This window comes from Excalfactoria chinensis, chromosome 21 (assembly GCF_039878825.1).
Source record: "Excalfactoria chinensis isolate bCotChi1 chromosome 21, bCotChi1.hap2, whole genome shotgun sequence".
NCBI lineage: Eukaryota > Metazoa > Chordata > Aves > Galliformes > Phasianidae > Excalfactoria > Excalfactoria chinensis.
Genome location: NC_092845.1, coordinates 4,897,605 through 4,918,910, shown reverse-complemented (window position 1 = coordinate 4,918,910; position 21,306 = coordinate 4,897,605). Strand labels below are relative to the sequence as shown.

The window sequence follows — 21,306 nt, the reverse complement described above, 5'->3', positions numbered from 1 at the left end:
GACTGCTGCTGTTGTGTCTATGGAGCAGCCAGCAGGGCTGAGTCCTGCAGTGATTCCTGCAGCACACATGATAGACCATTATAATAATGAACTGAACAAATAACTGGTCCTGGCTGGTATAAATGAACAGCTAGCCTTGAACAAAGTGCTGTGCTTCATTATATACAATATCAAAGAATGCAGCATAATTGATGGCTAAGGCAATGGGCTGTGACTCAGAGAACTTATGCTTTATCCCTGGCTTCCACTGACCCCATGTACAAATCAGTGTGAGGCAGTGCTTATACGTGGTGCTTTGTTTGTCATATCTATGGAGGCTGTGGTTCAGGAAGACCCATAAGCACATCCTGAATTTCAAGCTGGCTGATTTTCCAAAGTAGGGCTTGATGGCTGCAATTTAATTGAGGCAGGAGCTACAGCTTATTCTGCTGTGGGATTTGGGATACTGTCACAGGGAATCAAATAGCAACGGGTAGGTCAAGCTCATGACTTCAGTCTGATTGCTGTGGTCACTGATGGAGATAAGAAGCAGGAAAAACTTCACAGATACAACATTGGACGAGCTGCGTCCCTGCACTGTGCAGCCCTTACAAGCAACATGTTCAGCTCATGCCTTGCTTTGATGGTTGATGCGGGGTGCGTGTGGTGTTCAGAGTAAGGGCAGTTCCTGTTCCTGGAACGGTAATCGTTCCATTTACATAAAACACATCCATTAAACTGCCTGAGCACTTGTACCCCTCAGATGTGCTCTCTTCCTCACCACATCTTGGCTGTTTCCGGCTTTATTTATGGCCCTCCTGACCTTTTCATTACTCAGTCTCTCGTGGATCCTGTCCCCTGTACGTTACCACATCAGTTTTTTCTTGTCCTGCTTGACATTTAATTTTTATTAACTGCAGTGTAGATGAAGCTGTTTTTCTTTGTTTTGCACACGCTGTTCTGCTGCTCTCCGGGCCATGGAAACTGTCACTGTGGAAAGAGAAAGGAGAATTTCCTGTCCTGAAATGTTGAGGTTTTCCAGCAGCAAATTAAAGCTGGGGGTGAGTCTGATGGTGTCTCCTTGGGCTGCCGGGGATGACCAAGTGGGTACATGAATACAGCCCTCATTGGGGACATCCCAGTGTGCTGCTCAGCATCTCATGGCACACACAAAGTTGCCCCAGGCCCTGGGAGTCCCTTCTGCCCCTCCTGCTCATCTGGCTGGCATTGCTCCCCAGCTCTACAAAAAGCAGATCTCGTCCTCACGTGGGGAATTGTTGTGACCATTCCAAATACAGATATTGGCATGTTCTGTAATCCAAAACAGTCAAATATTTCACCTTGTGTTCAATTGAGGAGCTGAAAGTGGATCTCCTCATTTCCCATGGGACAGTGGCATTATTGACTGAACCACAGCGTTTGCTGCTCTGTGTACAAGGAATATCAGATGTCTGGAAGAACTATTGACTATTCAAGGAGTGCTGCATTCCTGTGATCTCCAGCTGTTGGCTGCGTTCATTCACACGCATTTAAGTAATGTTTAGATTTGATCATTTTTCATAATCCTTCTTTAACGAGGAGAAAAACAATCAGGCTGAGCTTTAGTAGAGTGAATTTGAAATTAAAATGAGATATTTAGGTGTTATTTCAGTTGTAAAGTAGCCCTTAGTTCTGATGGGGGGGAGGGCAAGGATTCCAATTATGTTTAATTTGTATGCACAAGGCTCAGCTAGGCAAAGTGCTAAGGACTCTTAGATGTTCATAATATTTCTATAGTGCACAGAGCTTTTCAGCACCAGCATCAAATTAGTTCTTGGAAGCAGCTGTTCACTATATTAACGTAATATATCCCACACACAGTGAAAGATACTGCTCGGCCTTTCAGATGAGAGGACCCCCAATCTTCATAAATATTGAACTGTAAAATCCGTGCATAGGGAATACAAGCTGATTCTTTCCTTTTTCACCAGCTGTGAAGTACTACATGTGATGTATGGTACAAACTCTCCAGGAAAGAAGAGCAAATTGAAAACACTACCCCTGCGGGTTCCCTTATTAGACTTGAAGTGACTGTGAAATTCACAGGACACAGCTCATTAAAACAAGGCTGACAATCTGTGACCTCTTGAGTAGGAAAGATACGATCCGTGCTGAAAAACAGGCTGTGGCCTTGATGGGGAGGGGGAACTCGGCTCCAAAGAAGGAAAATGCAGATAGCTGCTTATTAACCCACTCATTACCAAGGCACATCGGTCTTTACAGGAGCATCTTCCAGGGGCTGGAACCAAGGTAAGCAGGGACCAGCTCTAAATGAGGTGATGGACCCCCTGGCAGCTGTCATTTCCCATCACAGCACCCACCACTGTCCCTCACAGACATATTAATGACCTGCATTGCAATGCATCAAGTAATAGAAATGTCTGTGTCTGGGTATTTCATCCAAATAGTGGGAATCCATCATCCTGCAGGGCCCTCAGGAAGTTGCTTTATTCATGACCAAGGCTTTTGTCCTCATCTGAGGGTATCACCCAGTACTCAGTGCAGTGAGTTATCAGCAGGAGCCAAGTTGTGCCGATACCCAGAGCTGTGCCCTGGAGCTGTGGGCAGTGTGTGCTGAGCTCTGTCCTTCCCATAACCGCCCTTCAAGAGCACCCAGCTTTATATGGGAGAATTGAAGTACCAGGGAGAGCTGTCCTGGCTGCTGTAAATCAACGTGGTGTTACAGAACTGTCTGAAGCCAGACAAGACTGCATTCTGCAGCAGACAAGCTGACTTGCCCGCAGGCATAAGTCCTTTCCGTTCCTGTGTGGGTACGCATTACCTTGGGCGCTTTCTGTTATGTCAGTACCCAGCCTGCTATCATACATTTCAGTACTGAATATTCAGTAACAGGTTGTTTGCACTCAAGAAGAGAACAGGATGTTTTTTTTTTCCCACAAAGTTACTTCTCGTGCCACAAGAACCCAGGGAAAAAATATGTCCAAAAATGCTAACATTCGCTGCATGGAAAAGCAGCAGTCGTAGTGGTTTGGTTCAATCCCTGAAGTGATCATCTAATTCTGCTCTGACATTTGCTGTAAGTGAATAAACCTGCATCTTAATTCCATGCCTGTCAAAGCTTAAATAATGCAACATCAGCTCTTAATGTGATTGATCCAAATAAAGACCGTGAAAAATGGAACCTGGCTGGAAACGTTCAATGGAATAATACATTTCAAAGAGGGTTCCCCCATCTCTGCTAATGTGAAAGATTTGAATTGTGGGAAAGGAAGAAATGAGATGAGAACACTTAAGCTGATGTGGCTCTGCGTGAGGGAGAGTAGGAGCTGAATACAAAATGGACTCAATAATTACGAGTGAGATTCACGCTCAAGTGAACGAGGAGAGTCTGCTCTGATGCCTCTCCTAAGGTGAGCAATTAGGTTTCCAAAATGACCACATCCAGAAATTCCGGCCCTTCTCTGTGGGGATGAGGATGGAGTCAGCAATCCTTAGTTGTGACACGCAGGGGGTTGATGCTCTGCTTGTAACAATCCCTTAGGAGGAATGAGAAGTGGGAGTTCAAGAAACAGCGCTCTTATAAATTCCTTGTGCCCCTTGTTCTTCTCAAGGAGAAAGGGATGGGAGAGGAAAGCCCTTTTTGCTGCTCCCATAGCTGTCCATCATGTCGTCTGTAGTCTCTGAGCCATTGTTGTGGGTATTCTAAATTTGTTTATTTGTTTTCCAGCTGGAAATAGATTCTACATTTATCCTGTCGTGATTCTGGCAGAAAGAGGCAGCCTTTCCCTCATCCGAGTCAATTCAGTGAATCACTCCTTACACAGCCTGCTGATTGTCACAGGGATGAAATTACAGTCTTTGTAAACTGATGGCGAAAGGAGCCCGGCTCATAAATATTTCATTCTTGTATCAGTAATTTTAGTAAGTGAACTTTTTACCGTGGTGGAGCCCTGCGTGCAGGGAGCTCCCTGACCTGATAATGCTGGCAGGAGAGCTCCTTCTGAATCTTTAGGCTGCACGAAGCACAGGGAAGAAGAGAGGAGGGTGGGGAGGTAGAAGGAAAGAGAGAAAGGGGGGAATAAAAGAGAGAGAAGGGAAACAAAGAAAGGAAGAAAACCAGGAACGCACAGGTTTATTTTTAGGCAGTATTTGTTCTTAGGAGTGGCAAATCAGAGCCGGGCTGGATTCAGTGAAGCATTTGTACGTGATGTTCTGTGATGTTCTGATGCCCTTCGTGAGCCCAGCATGCAGCACGCGGGTTGGCCAACCACCCATCAGCATGGTTCATCCCAGGGAAAGTGTTTGATTTCTTTTGCACCTCTGCTATTAATAACTGAGGTGGAAGAGGAAAACTGATAGGTTTTAAATGCCGGGGTGATTATTTAAAGTCAGATTATATTTGGCATGCACATTTATTTCCATTCCAATTAAATATGTGGCCCTCTTACTTTAAATAGTGCACGTTTCTGTGATGAAGTACGATGTTACTGGAAAGACTCTAAACTGGTATCAAGGGGAGTCATATTTCATGGCTAATTGTCACTGAGATGGATGCGCTGGGAATATTCCCAAGGCTACATTTGGGTTAGGAGCCACAATTTGAACACATCTGACTGGTGCAGCAACTGGTGATGGATGGGGTGGTGGTGTGTCCTGCAGGGCAACCCTAAAGCCTGTGGGTTGTGGAACACACATCTTATGAGGAGCAGCTGAGGGAACAGAATGGCTCAGTCTGGAGAAGAGGGGGCACAGGGGAGACCTCACTGCCTCTCCAGCTCCTGAAAGGAGGTTGTAGTGAGCTGGAGGTCAGCCTCTGCTCCCTGGTAACAGCAATGGGATGAGAGGGAATGTCTCTAAGCTGTGCTGAGGAAGTTCAGGTTGGATATTAGAGACAGTTTGTGTTGGTCGTGTATCTGTGTCCAGCCACATCGATGCCTTGCTGGAAGGTTGTGCCCCCATAATTGTCAGATGCAGAAAACTGCAGGAAATTTGCATCTTGGGTGAAATACACCCAAAAAATCCGGGTCCTTGCTGAGAGGATGCTCTTCATACACAGCTTTAACTCCAAACTGTTTGCAAAGAGAGAAGGGATAAAACGGGCAGTGATTGTGAAGGACTGACATGAAGATATGCTCCCTCGCTGCTTGTAAACTCACACCAGAACAAAGGAGGCCTCTCCTGTCCCCTCTCAATAGCCCAAAGTGCTGACAGCATCCCTGGCTCCGTTTGTTTTCCCTCTCCATCAGAGCACATGGCTGCCTAGAGGAGGAATCCTTTCACGCCTATCTGTGAGGCCCTTGAGAGGTGTGAAGAGTAACCAAGGTGTGAACAATGCACAGAGTGGCACACGCATGGAAGCTGAGGTGTGAAAGCATTTGCACAGTAAAAATAGAACTAAGCTGCTGGCAGCAAGAGGTGTCTGCAGCTGATAAACCTGCAGTGATTGACAGGAGTGAGGTTGGTGTTTTATTATTGCATCGGTCTGATTATCCTGACCTTATGAGGAAGAAGAGAGAGTTTTTAACCACTGCCTATCACATAACGTACTTAGTTGGAGCAGAGAGTAAATGAGGGATTATCATCTGTTACTGGCCCAATAAAAAGCTCAGCTCCTCTTTGGTTCTGGAAGTATTGTGGAAGAGCTGCAGCTCTCAAGCCCCTCACCTGCATCTCATGGATCTCTTTGATCACCCTTTAGCACTGCAAGGCAGTTCTGTGTGCATGGCTTTAAAGAGCCATGGTTCTGCTCAGGTGAAATATTTATAAATCAGGCTTCTTGAATAAGCAATACGCTGCAGCAAGGGTCTGATACGAACATCTCTCATGTACAACCATCGTACTACAGATCTCAATAATGCCTTCAACCCACAGATCTTATACATTCATATCCTGCAGAGATCGGCGTATCGAAAGCAGAATGCAATTTGCCAGGCAAGTCACAGTTCATGTCTGTATTACTGTATGATGTATGGCACATCTGATGCAAATGTAGCTGGAGTGTCATGGAGAAGCTTGTTTTGCAACACAAAGAGAATTAGACTAGCAGACCTGCTATTCAAAAGATAGATATCTCCTTTGGATTTACAGTCCTCGCCCTGCTGGTTATTTTGCTGTCTCACTCGGTGAGCTACTGTGCAAGCTCTAAGCTATCTTTGCCTCCAGAAAGGCTGAAGCATAAAATGGAATTACAAGTATCAACAACTGCAGACTCCGCCATGTAGGCATGCAGAGCCATCTCCCAAATGGGTGACCAAAGAAGGGCAAGGACAGCAGACATGAGCCAAGCAACGGACCTATTGAAATCAGTAGGAGTTTTACCACTGCCTTCAATGGCTTTGAGATTTGGCCCGGTGGAAGCAAACACTGTGAATGAAATTTCAGACAGCCCATGGCTACAGATGCACTTCCTTTTAAAAGCATTAATAGAGCATCTAAATTTAGAGCTCCTCGCTTTTGTTTCATTAAGAATTCTGCTTTGATTCCAGATAGGCTCCCATGAATCTGTCCCCAAAGCAGACCCACATTCCATTCTGCACACAGCAGAGCAGGATCTTTTATTTTTAAAACGGCCTCATCTAACCTGCAGCTGCTCAGAACTCCACGTCTCTCCTGCATTCATTCTCATTCGTGGAATCTGAACCTCTGCTACACTCCGTGTGTCATGTGGCAAATGTTACTCAGCTGAAATCGCTAAAGAGAGCTGATTTCAGCCTAAAGCGGAATAATGAAGCCTTCTATGGATGTCTGCATGGAAGAAAAACAACCCACGTACTAGTTTGCAAACATTACTCATATTTGAATTTCCCTTCTCTGTCAGCTCTGAGCAAGCAGCTAGATGCGTTCACATGGCTCTTCCAGATGGGGAACTGATAGAGCTCAGACTTCAATGGCCTTCAATAAAACAGCGCTGCTGAAAATGCACATCTGGCATCTGAATCCTGAGCCACCTCACCCCATCCTGGGGCTGTGAGCATCCAACTCCCAGGTCTTGTGGTGATCTCAGAAGTCATCCCCATGGCTCATGTAGTGTATGAGAGCCAGCAAATGCCTCTGGGAGGATGAGTTCAGGCATTAGAAAAACAGATACGAGTGTCATGGCAAGGACTCTTGGGATGGCTGTGGGCACATGTTGGCACTTGTGCTGACTTTTCTCCTCTCCTGCCTCAGTTTCCCCTTTCCTATGAGATGGGTTATCTCCCTGTTCCCAATTCTGCCACTTCACCCGTGCTGATAAAACATTAATGGTGGTGAGGGAGGCTCTAATTACAGGATCCTTGTGTATCTGGGCTGTGGCAGTAAACCTCCCTGCTGCTCTCTCCCTTGGTGTTTTTTCATAGGCAGTCACATCTCCAGCAGCTCACCAGCTTTTCCCTGGAGCATTGCCATCTTCTGCTTTTTCCCTGGGTGGCCATGCAGGAGAGGAGAGCTATGATTTAACAGCAGAGCAAAGCACTCAAAGGCCCACAGACACATGGAGATTAAATACTTCCCCCAGTTGGATTCCCCAGCCTCAACACACTGTTTCTGGAACACAATTGTGTCTGGAAAGAACCTATCTGGGTATTATACAGCACAGGGCATACTTTTAAGTCTTTTTTCTTTCTATTATCCTCCTTTTCAAGGTCTTTCTCTCTTTGATTTATGGATCTGGAGACCAGCTTTAATTATATCCCTCGAACAGCTGCCTGAAGCGACGCTCACCAGGAGTTAGACAGATGCAGCATGCAGCCCCCTGGGTTCTGCATAGCAACATGCTGCGTGGAGTGACCATTAATACACAGTGTGAAGGGCACAGTTCCTGTTGCCGTGCTATTTGGGTATGAATGTGTTCAGACCTGCTTGTGCATGCACACAGACTCTGTCATGCACACAAATTTGTACGTGTTTTCTCTCCGCTCCATAGTCAGTACATCAGAGTGACTCTTGCAAGGGGCATATTAGGCTCAGAATATTCCACTGAGGGAAACCATTCTGGATGTAATGCCTGAAGACATTTGCAGTGGAATGCAGTCTAAGAGCTGGTTCTCTAGGGATCATCTTGCAGCATGCATGGTAGGATACAAAATTGGAGCTTCTACCTTTTCCATCTCCGAGTAACTCCTATTTTAGCTCCCTTATATAATTTCATATGAACGAAGCTTGCAGTAGCTTTCCCTTGGAAGTAGGAAGATTGTTGTCAAAGCCGCAGGAAACCCCTTTAATGTGGGACAGGCAACTGGGAGAGCAGAACTTCAATCATCAGTGAAGGAGATGAGCACTTCTGAAGCTGAGAGAGCAGCATGTTGGAAGGACCACCTTGCTGTCAGCTGTACACTGACAGACAACAGGGCTAAGGAAATGGCTGACTAAAGGCTTACAGGTGCCCCAGACTTCCCTGCTTTAGGGACATGGCTCTGAAGGAAGCTCTAAAATTTCTGGAAAGCTTTTTATGATTAACAACTGAAGGAGCACGCTCTCGTCCCACTGGCAGACCTTATTCTCATGACTGATGCTGGCGTGCTGCAGGCTTCCACACAGCAGCAGCCTGATTAAATTGTAAATCAGCTGGGGTGGGAAATCTGTCTTTCCCTTCTTGCATGGCTCAGAATAGAAGAGGATTTAAGTCCTGAGTAGAGCACGCTGCTATCGCAGTTATAAATACAATGCTTGCAACTCAATAGTAAAATGGCTTTGTACTGAGCCACGTTAAGGTCCTTTGTGTGAGCAAAGTTACAAGCTAGATCTGAACTCTGCGGGCAGAGATTGTTTCCAGGCCCCACTTATTAACATTCAGCTTCACCTGCCTCGTGCTGCCAATCCAGACCTCATCTGTGGCCATTACTAAAAGAGCTTAGATGGAAATGCTGTTTCAGGGCTCTTTCCCAGCTGCAGATGAATAAGGTCAGTCCATAGCTGCTCCCCCTCACCCCTCCCCACACATTACCCATTGTAGCTGAAGAACAGATGCATTAGCAACTTCCTGATACTTAACCTGCCCTTTCCCATCCTTCGTCTGGCTCATAAATACTCCTCCTGCTATTTCTTGCTGGGGTCAATGTGTACAATAAAGCATTCTGGAGTCAGTCTGACCTATCCCTAATGGTGTGAGCTTGTCTCAGGAATTTTCTTAATGTTATACAGTGGTAAATGGTTTGCTCACACTTCTCTTTAGTGTCTGTTTAGCCAGGGAGTGTCTGCCTGCGTAGCTCCTATAGAAGTACAGGTCCTAAACAGTCCCCAAGCCAACATCCTGTATGGCACAGCTCTGCTGGCATCACACAAGTCGGGATCACAGCTCAGCATCCTTTGCAGTACAAATTGGAAAGACCCAGCTGAGCTCTGAGCTGGGCTAAATCCTGAACGCGTGGCTGGAAATCAGGAATACAGATTGTGTGCCAGACAGAAGGTTTTTTTCTTTTCTTAACCAAAGTACTGCTGGCAACTCAGAAGTACCACTGGGAACGTTGCCTGCTGCAAGCGTGGGCACTAGTGAGGATAACAAAGAAATTACATCCCTCTGGCTGGGGTTGCTACTCAATATGATTTGGGGATAGACTCCAGCTTCTCACTTGAAAGTACCACTGTATCTTTTTGTTCTTCTTTAATGAAACCATTTCTTCCTGAAAGACAATTGTTTTGGTTTGGGGTTTTTTTTCCTAAGCAGCTGTTTTCATGGAAGAATGATTTCCAGGTTTTCATTACATGTTTGAACCGGGTCTCAAAAGCAAAACGCATTTATTTCCTTCCCTGGCATCCCATAAAGAAAATAATAGGGGAAAAGGAAAAAAGAAAAACACCTGAATTTTTGTGGATAAATAGAAAATACATAAAAGCTCACTCGTTTTTGGGATGTCAGGAACTAAAGGGATGTTTTTGTAACTCCTCAGTAAAGCTGACAATTAGTTTTGGTGGATTTCAGCTGTGGCCCCCAGCAACACAGATGGCCATTGAGGGGCAGGCAGGAGCGGTGCACTCTGGGGCTCCTACCCCTCCCAGGGGCTCAGGAGGCTTCATTAAGTCGGTGATAGCTGGTGAGGGAGCAGGAGGTGGTTGTTGTTCTGTCATGGATTTGGTTTTGTTGGAGCTCTGCTGCAATGGAATCTACTGTTGTACGTGGTGTGCTCCTCCTGCTCTGAGCTCTCTGTGCCCTTGTGAAGGGTTCAGAACCTTCAACCTCTTTGAGGAAGAAAAGAAGCAACAGCCCTGGAGGAGATGGGAGGTAAGGAGAGATGGGCAGGGTGAGCATGATGACCTTGTAGTGCTCTGCAGAAGGAGGGCTGGTTTCTTTCTGAGGTTTGAAGCCTCTGATGCATAGTTGTGTGGTCCTGAGGGTGCCAGGCAGGACTTGCCCTGTATTGTGGTGTAGAAGAGCTGTGGGTTATGAACCTGTTGTTGTTCCTTAAAATGGTTTGTTATGTTCTAGAGTCATGCTGCCTTTTCTTATGGGGTATGATGCTTATGTTAGCAGCCAACAGCAATCGATGCATGTTGTGTCACTGCTGATAGCTGCCTTGTTAAGTGAACCCACTTTGTGCACTAAAATATGTGGTGCATGGGAGTCTGGAAGAGTTGTGCTCTGCTCCAGAGCTGTGATACTTGGAACAACACTGACCTGTTGGCCCCCAAACCCCTCCTGCCCCCACCCCTCCTTTAGTAGGCTGTGTGCTTTGTGGTGTGCCCATATACAACAAGCAGGTCTTACAGTTTAGTATTTCCAAGTACTTCACGTGGCTGTCTGCTGTCAGAATCCCCACTTATAAAGATGAAGAAGCCGAAGCACAGAGCAGAAAGGTAACGATTAAAATCTCTGAATGTGTCCGTGGGGAAACTTGCAGTGCAATATCTCTACTGTGAGTCCTGTCCGTTCCCTGCAAACCTCTCTCATCTCATCAGCTGCTGACCAGGCCTGTAACAGCACCCCCACAAAAAGCAATAAGAAAAAAATATTGCTTTTTTTCTTTGGCTTTTCGGGTGCTGCAGAAACAATCACATGCCTGGCCTAACGAGCTGATTAGATATCAACCACACCTGCTCACAGCCCTGCCCTACATCAGACACACCTGGCCTTGCCATGTGCTTCCTTCTTGCACTTTGCTGCAGTGAATGTCTTTGGGTGCCTTTTCTGCTCTGTCCTGTGTGTTCAGGAAGCACCAAGCACCTCTCTTGAAAGCAGCAGCTCTCTGTATCATTACAAACAGGCAGTCCGACCTCCCTTTCCAGTCCTTTGATCTTCCACAAGGAGTTAAAAGCAGAGTCAGCTCTGCCACGAGGTTTGGCTTGATGAAATTATTTCAGGTTGATCACAGTGCATTATGAAGGGTTTCTAGTCATTAATGGGAAGTGAATTCCTACTATATGAAGATTAGTTTGCTGCCTCAGCCATCTATTAAGTGAATAAGACACATGAAGATGCAGGCAGTCCAGCTATTAGCATGTTTATCAGGATAAATAGGATGCTGGAAGGATGCCTACATTGTGGAGGCTTCTGTGCAGCTGGTACAATACACTCAAGCAGGATTTAAGTATACAAAGTATTTGGCCAGGAGCAAGACTGAGTAACTGGGACTTAAAACCACGTCTGGTTTGAGGTGTGTTGGCACTGCTGTTCTAAAGAAGAGAAAGCATGCTATTTTGGAAGCTAATGGCTTTTAAAGGCCAATCCTACTTGAGGATGTACTGTGTGGGCACAGCAGATAGGTCTGGGTGTGGGTTGAAACTGGTGGGCATTTCTTCATTGCCTGACAGATGCAGTTAATGTGGGGTTGGAGGCTGCTGTTAAGGCTTTATGGAAGCCTGGTTCTGTTTAACGTAGCTGTAGTTGAGTTATAAATTAATAATCCCTGCTGCTGGGACTGCTGTGTAGCAAGATGGCTTTCGTGAATGTATGTGTAAATAATTCATGCTATTAAATTAGTTGTGTTCCCCGTCCACGGCTCGTTTATCTGCCGTGACTACAAATATTCCTCTCTGCAGTTAGGAGGTGTCAGAATGTGCCAAGTGAGAGGTCTGTGCCTCTCGGAAAGAGCCTTTGCCCCCCACTAAATGGTTCAGGAAGCTCTTTTGACAGAGTGCGCCATAAAAGCCTGCCTTATTGAATGTGATGATCTTTGCAGAAACAGACGTGCTCAGACCAAATTTCCATCTTGGGTTTTCAGCTCATGGGATGATTGAGGCTCTGTGGGTGGCTTACCTTGCAAACCACAGCTCTGGGTCTTTTCTAGGCCCTCTTTTAAGGGCTGTGCTGTAGCCATGTCCCCAGCCTGTGCCTCGGTTTCCCTACCTTTACAACAGCAGGGATAGGTGTTTTTCCTGTTCCACATGGGGATTCTGTGGGGTTCCCACCCTGTTGTTTTTATCAGTATTCCATCTGTGCTTCTTTGGGAAGCAGGAATTGTTGAGATGGATGAGAGTCTGTTCACTTCAGCCTCAGGTCTGAGGCAACAATGTGGGTATCAGTGCTGTGTGCTGCTGCAGAGAGCACACTAAGGAAGGGAAATAAAATGGACACAAAGGAAAGCAGGAGGGGAAAAAAAACCAAACCAACAGGAGCACAAAGGCTGTTATTTTACTGCATAGCTTCCAAAATGATTGCTTCTTTCTGGCACAACCTGATGTTCCAAAGAGCTTTGATGATGCTATATTATTCCCGTGTTAGCAAATGGCCTTGGACAAATTGGTGTTGGTTTCCTTGGTCTGATGTTGTCAATTGTTATTTGTTTTTCCTCAGCCTTGCTGCTGCTCCTCTCTTCATGTGATGCCCAGAGCACGACCTCAGGGATCCCAGGGAAGGCTGAGCTCTGATATCTTCCATCTCCTGCTGCCGTACCCGAACTGTGAGCATCTAACTGTAAGTAAGATAAATACGCCTTTATACTGTATACATAACCTTTAAGTTTGTTCAATTGCCAACTTATCGTTATATACGATCGGGAAGAGTTTTGTTTCTGCTGTGTGTATAAATATTGATGAGAAACGCAAAGGCTGTTTTTCTGTAGAAAATAACTACGTTTATGTCTGACCCAAATAGATGTGGAGGAGATGATGTTCCTTAAGCTTCTGCTTTGGTGTATTTAGGAGATGCATCAAGCACAGACAACTCTGTGTCTGAATACCAAGTACTGTTAGTTTGGGACCAATTTGTTTCACTGGGAAAGCTTCTGGAGAAACACTTCAGCATATTGGAAAGCACTAATAGGAGGAGTGAAGGTTTTTGCTGCAGTGTTTATTGCTGCTTGTGATACGTGCTTTTGTAGGAAGGAAGACAGAGGTAGTTCATGTTGTTGTATGGGCTGAAGGGAGCTCCATAGCTCTGAAAGAACTTTGAGTTCTGAACTTATTTTCTGGGAGGTCTGATTGATGTTTCTTGGTTAGAAGAGGTTTTTGTTACCCTGAGAAAAGCATGCTGAAATGTTGAAGGAATGGATTGTGTTGTGATTCTCAGTTGCTCACCTAGCCCTGGTTTTCCTAGCAGTTAATCTGTTTGCTCTGGTTGAGCTTCATACTGGGATTTGCAGATGGTGCCTGGTTTGCTTTGTAAATGATCCTGGAAACGGAGAGCAGTGGCTGTGTTGTTTTGATGTGCTTTGTCCCATTTGGTCAATGGGAGGCAGGGACAGGAGGAGACACATGGATGGAGCGAGTGCTCACGGGTGAGAAATGGCACTCCAACCTGAAATGTTATGGCAGCATTCAAACCTCATACCCCGGTGTGCATCCTTTGCAAGGATTAAGAGCAATAGCAAAGTTAAAGGTGATGGAAATAGATGGATGGTGGTGAGGAGGGGGAGAGTCAGCTGGGATTGAGATGTGTGTAACTAAAGTATATTGATCAGATGTATGAATGTGTCTTGGTATCCTCAGGGCTGTGGGAGTTCCCAGATTGTTTGCCTTGAAATGAAAGCAATTTAATCTTTAAAAATAATAATGAAAGAGCAAGCTGTAAATGAGACCTTCTGGCAGACTGACGGGGCTGCAGTCCCGGAGGTGGATGCACATGCTAAGATGACAAACGAGGTCATTAAAGTAAATAGTGTAAATTGAGTTTTGGCAGTGGGTAGGAATCCTTATTGCAATGGTAGGCATTAATATGGGGTGGGGGGGAAGGGAGCAGCAGAATTCACTGGTGATAAGCTTATCTGGGGCAGAGGAGCAGTGCAATTTTGTAGCAGTTCCAGCTATCCACTTCATTGCCCTGCAGCGAGCCCCTTTAATTTAGCAAGGCTTGAGCATGGCTTGACTTAGCAATGTGTTTAAGGTTACATCACACAGCTAGTGGGGGTGACATGCAGGAGAGGAGGGAGTGGTGTGTTTGATGCCTTAAGTGTGGATCCCATTCCTGGAGCAGGTATTGAAGGGACAAATCCTATAGTGTTAATCTTGAGCAGTAATGATGATGAAGCTAATAGCATTAACTAATAGAACAGGATGAGATTAATAGAGAAAACACTGAAACGTGCTTTTCCTACTGGGCTTGCAGAGGAAGATGCTCCTTTAAAAACATTTATCTCCTACCTCTTCTAAAGCTCCTTTTTTCCCCCCTGTATTTTACAATCTGTTTTAAAACTAAGAAAGGAAACTACAGAACCATCTTTCCTCTGCCCAGGAAGTGCAGATCTCTTTTGAACCCATCACAGCATAGTAAGACTGATTTGTGTGGAGTGTTGAAAGGAATAAGCACTAAAGCTGTTTGGGGTGCTGAGAGTGGGCCTGTAGCTGTGGGAAGGGGGGAAGCTGAAAGCTTAAGGGCAGTTTGAGGCATTTGTATTAACAAGCACTGGTGACTTTGGATTTGGTTATCTCCAAAATGTTTCACACTGGCATCTCTTATTGTTGCAGCACGAAGTAATACTTTTAGAGTGTTTTGTTGCTTATAATTTGAAGAAATGCTGTAGGAGAGGTGGGGGATGAGCAAGGAGAAGTGATGTGAAGGAGCTCAAGTAGCACTTAAAATCAGGAGCCCAGACAATCTGCACCAGGTGGCTGTATGTGGTCTCTAAAAGCAGCTTTCCCATAAATGCTGGGAGGACCACGATGTGGCCGTGCTGGTTTGTCTGTTTTACATTCCATTTGCAGCATGGAAAGCTTTGTGATACCCATATCACACAGTGTGGGGCAGGCTGACTTGAAGGTCCCCCATCACAGAGCTTGTTGCTATTAAATGTGACACAGCATGGAGCTTGTCCCCTGCCAACCCATGTTCCTTGCCTTGCAGCAGGGCAGGGCTGCTGTGCAGTGCTGGTCCACGTGCTCTTTAGGGTTGATGCAGAGCTTAGTGAGTTTAGAAAGTCTTTTGTTCTTCCTGCAGACAGAAAGCAAACAGAACACCAAATGCTTGCAGCAAGTGCGGAGCTGTAGCTTTCTTTCCATGTCCTCAGTGCCAGTCCAGCTGTGGGCTCTTACAGGACATGCAGAGGATGCTAACAGCTTGCTTGGAGTTCTCCTTTCTATAACTTCAGGATGGGCTAAAGCTCTGGTTCTCTTGGCTTTGAGCTCGTTTTGACAAAGCCCAACGAAGCGTGAATCACGGTTTCTTGAAGGCTGAGAGCTAATTTGCTTCGTTCTTCCTTTTTAATTACTGCAGACTGCAAGTCTGCTGTGCTGGGAGTGGCAACCTGAGCTGCAGTAAATGCCAGCTGTTGGTGGTCAGTGCTCTGCCTGCTGCGCTGAGAGGTGGGAAACTGAGCAGAAATGGAAGCTCAGCCCCCAGTTGTGTCCATCTGAAGCTCTCTGTGCTCTTTGGGTTGAGGAATTCCAATCCATCTTAATGCTATTTCTGATGACTTCTAAATGCTGGGAAAATGTTTCTAGGATATTGATAAAATAGCTTGTTTTTTTTTTCCTCAAGAAATGTTCCAGACCTTTTATGCTGGAGAGAAGCAGACTCTGAAAGGAAAAAGAACATTTGACTGCTGTCAATGGAACTTGGGGCAGTTCCCCATGGCCATGCAGAGCAGACCAACAGCGTGGCTGCAGCAGCACATCCCCAACCAACAAATGTTCCTTGACTAACAGACTGATTTGCTTGGAGGTGCTCTCCCCTAAGCAAACTCCCACATCAATAACTAATTATTTGCAGGAATAATTTTCCAAATTTCCCATCACAAATAAATAGAAGGAAATGGCGAGGTGCTCCAGCCCATCTGTGAGCAGAAAGAGGTACGGCTAATTATTCCCTTAGCTCCAATGCTAATAGGCATGTTACTTTTCTCCTGCTTGATCTTGATGGAATAGCTGTGCTTAACCCATGGCCCCGCTTATGCTAGGGGGGAAAAAAATGAAGAGAAAAATCATTCAACTAAATCGTTCCATAAGCTAGAATAGTTCATTAACTGTGAGTTGGTAGTGTAGTTTTGAACTTAATCACTGTGTGTAGCCCAATAGCATCTGTAATAAGAGCTTGCATGCAATGAACGACGTTCAGTTCTGCAGCCTGCCCTGCCCCAGAGACGCCAAACCAAGGATGTATTTGGATCAGTTTCTGTCTTTGTAACTGAGTTGCTGCTTTGGTTATCTTGATAAGCCCTGCTCAGTAACTCTTTCCAGCTCCATGTATCGCTGTTGAATGCGTTCAGCATTTGCTGTTGTTGCTGCTGCCGCTTTGTGTGGAAACCAGACCTGGTGAAATAAGCTGCTGTGTGCAAAATATGGCCATGAGGGGAGCATTAAGTGTGGTTATACCCCAGATCAGCCTCTTGCGGGGCTGCCCCAGCCCTGGGAAGAACTGTGCCCCATTGGTGCAGGCAGTGCTCCCTTCTGCCCCACACCTGTGTTTCCAATGGCCACTCTGGGCACCACAGGGTCTGTTCTGCCCTTTGTTTTTCACCTGTCAGCTGGGAACTCCATCCAGGTTTGCTCCTGCAATGCATCGCATTAACACATTTCCTTCCCCTTAGTCTCTTGTTGAGCACTCTCTCTCTCCAGGGTGTTGTGTTTTGCTTGTTGTCAGCAGCTTTCCCTGGAGAGCCTAAATCCTTCCTTCCCTCCCAGTTTTCTCCTGTCCTTCTGTTAAATAATCTGTCTGCGCAGCTCAGCCAGAAATGCTCTTGTAGAAAACCGGGCTGAAAGCCCAAGTGTGCCTGCCTGCTCATTAGCTAGGAGCAGCAAATCCAGGGCAGTTGGGTGACCGGCTGTGGCTCAGGTTCACCTCAAGGCACACAGGCAGGTCATGGATGGTACAGCACAGGAGAGCAGTGGGGTGTCCAAGAGCTTTGGGGATGTGGCACTGAGGGACATGGGCTTCTAATTCTAGACAAATCTGTCCACATAGAGACTTAATCCAGTTCATATATCCAAATTTTATTGTATAGGCTGCCCTGGCCTTGGGAGCAGGATGTCCCAGAGAGTGCATGAGTTTGGTTTGCCCACCATGGCCATCAGTGGGCTACATTTACACCAAGACCCACTTCCTGCCTCACTCTGCAGTTGTAACCATGATAGGAGCAAAAATAGTCCTTCTGAAGACAACCTTCTGTCCTTAAGTCCAAGCAGGGACTCTCATCTCTGCTCTTCTGAGCTGCTATCTTTGCCCCAGTCCTTGTGGGGGCTGGATGAGAACCAATCCCCTCGTCTAGAAAAGCTGGAGGAGGGAAGGAAATAAACCTCATTTGTCTGAGTGTAGGGAAAACACAAGAACACTGTGAGCATTAGTGTTGCTTCTGTATTGATCAATCTCTAATAAGGTCCCAGGTTTTTTTCTCCGGTCTAAAAATACCCCTCCAACTTGGCAGCGTGCTGTCATTGTGATAATGAATGTGTAGCAGTGAGCATGCCATAGCTCCTGCCCTTCCCTCCTTGGGCTGGCAGCAATGCTGCTGCTCTCTGAGCAGAGACTGGAGGATGCAGACTGAGCTGTAAGGAAGCCTCCCCTCCCCTCGTAGCTCCTCACTGCCTTCTGAAGGTCTGCAGCCTGGAGATCAGAGTTTCAGAGGAACCAAGTGTATTATGGAAATGTCACATCCCTCAGTCAGTGAGAGCAGCAGAACACAAAGCAAGAATGGCACCAAAGTTAAAAACAAAAGGCTATTATAAAAATGATGGAGCTCGTGTAGGCTTGCTTAAAATCCAGAAGCATCCCTGCTTACAAGGTGATTATGCAGCTTGGAGCTTTAGTCTTATGCTTCCCCTCACCTGTATGGGCAGATGGAAGTCAATGTGAAGAGCAGGATCTACAGATATTGGTATTAAGGGGCAGCTGCTTTGTGCCCATGAGTTTAGCTTGCATGCGAAGGGTTGCAAAGAGATTTTTCATAGGTGGTGTCCAATAGGATGCTCCTGGGGAGAGCACAGCTTTCCTCTCCTTTCCCTTTTCTGCTGCTCTCCTGTGCTCCACAGCAGCTTAGTGTTGCAGGGTGTGTGTCAGCCCAGGCTTGGAGTGCCATCCAAGTGTGTTGAATGGGGAATGAGGGCTGAGCTCCCAGCCCTGCTGCTCTTTGTGTTTCTCCAGGTTACCTGCTGATTTCCCAGAGCAGCTGAGCAGGCGGCTCTCTGCAAACCCCAGCAACACACTGACAGCTGGATTTGGCCAAGCTTTGATGCTCCTGTTGACTTATATTTCAGATTTATTACATCCTCCCATCCCATGCAGCTGGAAGATTTATTGCTGCCAGAGGAGCCCTAGAAATGTCCTTTTCTTGCAGTTTTACCTTGAAGTTTCAGTAGTGGATTGATAATTCACTCCACGTGCAGGGCACAGTGCACTTCTTTCTCCTAATTCCATTTGGGAGGGCTGTTTGTGACTCTCAATGAGGCAGCTGGGCTCAGCAGAGCTGCAGTAGTGTCAGATGTGACCCAAGAAGTTGGAGTCCAGGGAACATACAAGGATGCAGAGAGGCAAAGTCAACCCTATCCCTGCACTGCCTCTTTCCTATGCCTTTCCACAAGGACAGAGAGCTGGTTTGCATCGTACCCTGGGAAATATCCATTATGGATTTCTCCTTGAAGAAAACACTTAGCACTGACTTTGTCTTTGGAAGAACAGAGCAGTAATTGAACATCAGATCATCGAGGTTTGGTGTCCTGGGTGGAGTAGAAGCCTTCAGAGAAAGGACTGCAGAGCTGTTTGCCAGCATTTGCTGCTGGGTGATGCCTCCTGGGCTGAGGGACTTCTGTACAATGTCAGCTCCCCAAAGCAATGGTGCTCAGTAATGGGAGCCTCTGCTGCTGCTTTTTGGCTGTGCACAGAGGTATGCACAGAAGCAGGCAGGTTACCAGGCACCTGGCAGAAGCTCTTTTGCCGAAGGCAAGAGTGTCACCTCATTTGTTGATTACAGCTCAGAGAAAAAGCCTCAAGGGTTGTTTAAATGGAAAATGTTGTGTGTACACAGCGGGTAATTCACAGCTGTCAGGTGAAGCTGTTGCCGGACAGCAAGCAGGCCCCTGCATTGCCCTGCTCCATGTGGCCCATGCTGTGTCTGCTGTACAGCTGGCAGGCCTGGCATGTGCAGGTAGAGTCACTGGCAGACATGTAGGAGCTTTTGTTCAATAATAAGCCTGGTACCAAAACCAGGGATGTTCCAATTTGGAGAGGAAAATTGGACAGTGCAGGAGGAAGCTCTTCTGCTCCATTTCTAGTTCCTTGCTTTCAGCTTTTTCTTCTCTTTCTTGTTCTTGAGGAACCAGAGAACAATCAGGGCTTCCATGCTGGTGGCTCTTTGTGGAAGAGCTGAAGCTGGGCAATGTTTCACAGGGTTTTAATGGATAGAGAGAAAAAGAACCTCTTCAGACTGAATTGCTTTGACGTCTCTGAAGTGCTGATGCAGTTTTGGAGCATGAAAGCCCACATGCAGAAGCAGGGAGGCTGGGCACGATCCCTTGCAGTCTGGTACAGCTCCATCCTGCTCTTCTGCCTGGGAAAACTAGTAAGAAAAGTCCGCTTTGTATTTCTGAGGAGCGATTAGAGGCTCAGCTTCTTAACGTTGATTAGCTGCTTAATTACCTTTGAGGATCCTGCCTGATTTGTTGATGCTTGAGCTGAGCTAATGTTTAAAACCCGAAACAGGCTTCACTGAGTGCAGAGAGCATTGAAAAGGACTGAAGATTTGACCCATCTCGTATCAGCATGCAAGGGTAAATTATAAGACTGGTTTGAAGCCAGGAGGATATAAAATCAGGCTTTGTGGGGCTACAACCCCTTGGAAAGTCAAGACTGATCCTAATTCCTTGCTGTCTCTCTTCTCCTTTATGATGGATAGGGCAATGATAGAGCCTCTTTCCTAGTGATGCTACTTGTGGGTGGATGGAAATAAACAGCTTCCTTCTAATTTGGCCAGTTTGGGTTTCAAGCTCCTCTCTGTCTGACCTGAAACCCCAAACAGACAGTCTGCTCCCTTCTGTTCCTCACCACTGCTCCATTATTCATCCTCCAGGAGATGAGCTGGAAGAAGGCTGGAAGAAGGACACTTAAGCTGTTTGATTTGAGAGTGGGAGCAGAGCCTACTATTCTGTAGTAACTGTGGCACCTTCTGTACCCTACATGCACCTCAGCAAGCATGAGCTGGAGGGCTGTTGCATTATGCAGCATTATCAGCAAACATCCCCTTTTGTTTGGTGAATCTTGGATGCCAAACGTGCTGCCCTGTTTGTTTTGGGGGGGCACAGGCTTCATTGTGTACCCACCCACTCCCAGCTTCCCATCTTCTGCTGTAGAAGCTGAGACAGACTGTGCTCCTGTTCTCATCCTTTGGGGGCTGGATGAATGGGGAGAAGTGAAACTGAAGGGAGAGAAAAGAAACCAAAAGTGTAGAATAAACAAATCCTTTATGTGAGGTGACTGTAAAGATGCCCCTCGGAAAGAAAACGGAATGACTTTGAGCTGAGTGAAACCTGAGAAAGGTGAACACGTGATGGAAGGGTGAGGGGCATGGCAGGTGTCTCCCACCATTGGGAGCAAGCCCTGGGCTGTGTGGGTATGGATGTGGCTCTGCTGGCTGCCTGCCTGCCTGTCTGAGAACCTGACCCTGTCTGGCACTTTGTTTTATAAATCTCGTTTGAAGTGCAGCAGGAAGAGATTCTCCCGGGATAGGGCTACTGATTGAGATTGCCTGTCCTTGATTTGAAGGAGGGGAGACTTTGGTTTTTGTGAGCACACTTTTTGTGGACCCATCGCATTGCCCTGGTTATCACTGCCAGGAGCCCTCAAAGCAGCAGCAAGGCCTGGAGGCAGGGCTGCACACTGCAGCAGGTGCTCAGCCTCTGGAGGTGAGGAGATAAACCCTGGCTAGTGCCTAGTGCTGTGGAAGAAGCTCCCTGCATGCTGCTGTTGGGTTAGCATTGCTCTGACAGCTGCTGGACTTGGTGCTTGCGGCCAGAGGACTTCATAACCCTCTAGGATATAGCAGGGCAACTCGGAGG

The 21,306-nt window shown here is 46.5% G+C and overlaps 1 long non-coding RNA gene across 1 annotated transcript; it reads left to right on the top strand.

The window, feature by feature from the left end:
• Positions 1 to 9,946: 9,946 nt before the first annotated feature.
• On the top strand, positions 9,947 to 20,944 carry LOC140261522 (uncharacterized). Its single transcript, XR_011905720.1, has 3 exons — positions 9,947 to 10,177; positions 12,686 to 12,805; positions 18,401 to 20,944. It is a non-coding gene; the product is annotated as an uncharacterized lncRNA (long non-coding RNA).
• The last annotated feature ends 362 nt before the right edge of the window (positions 20,945 to 21,306 follow it).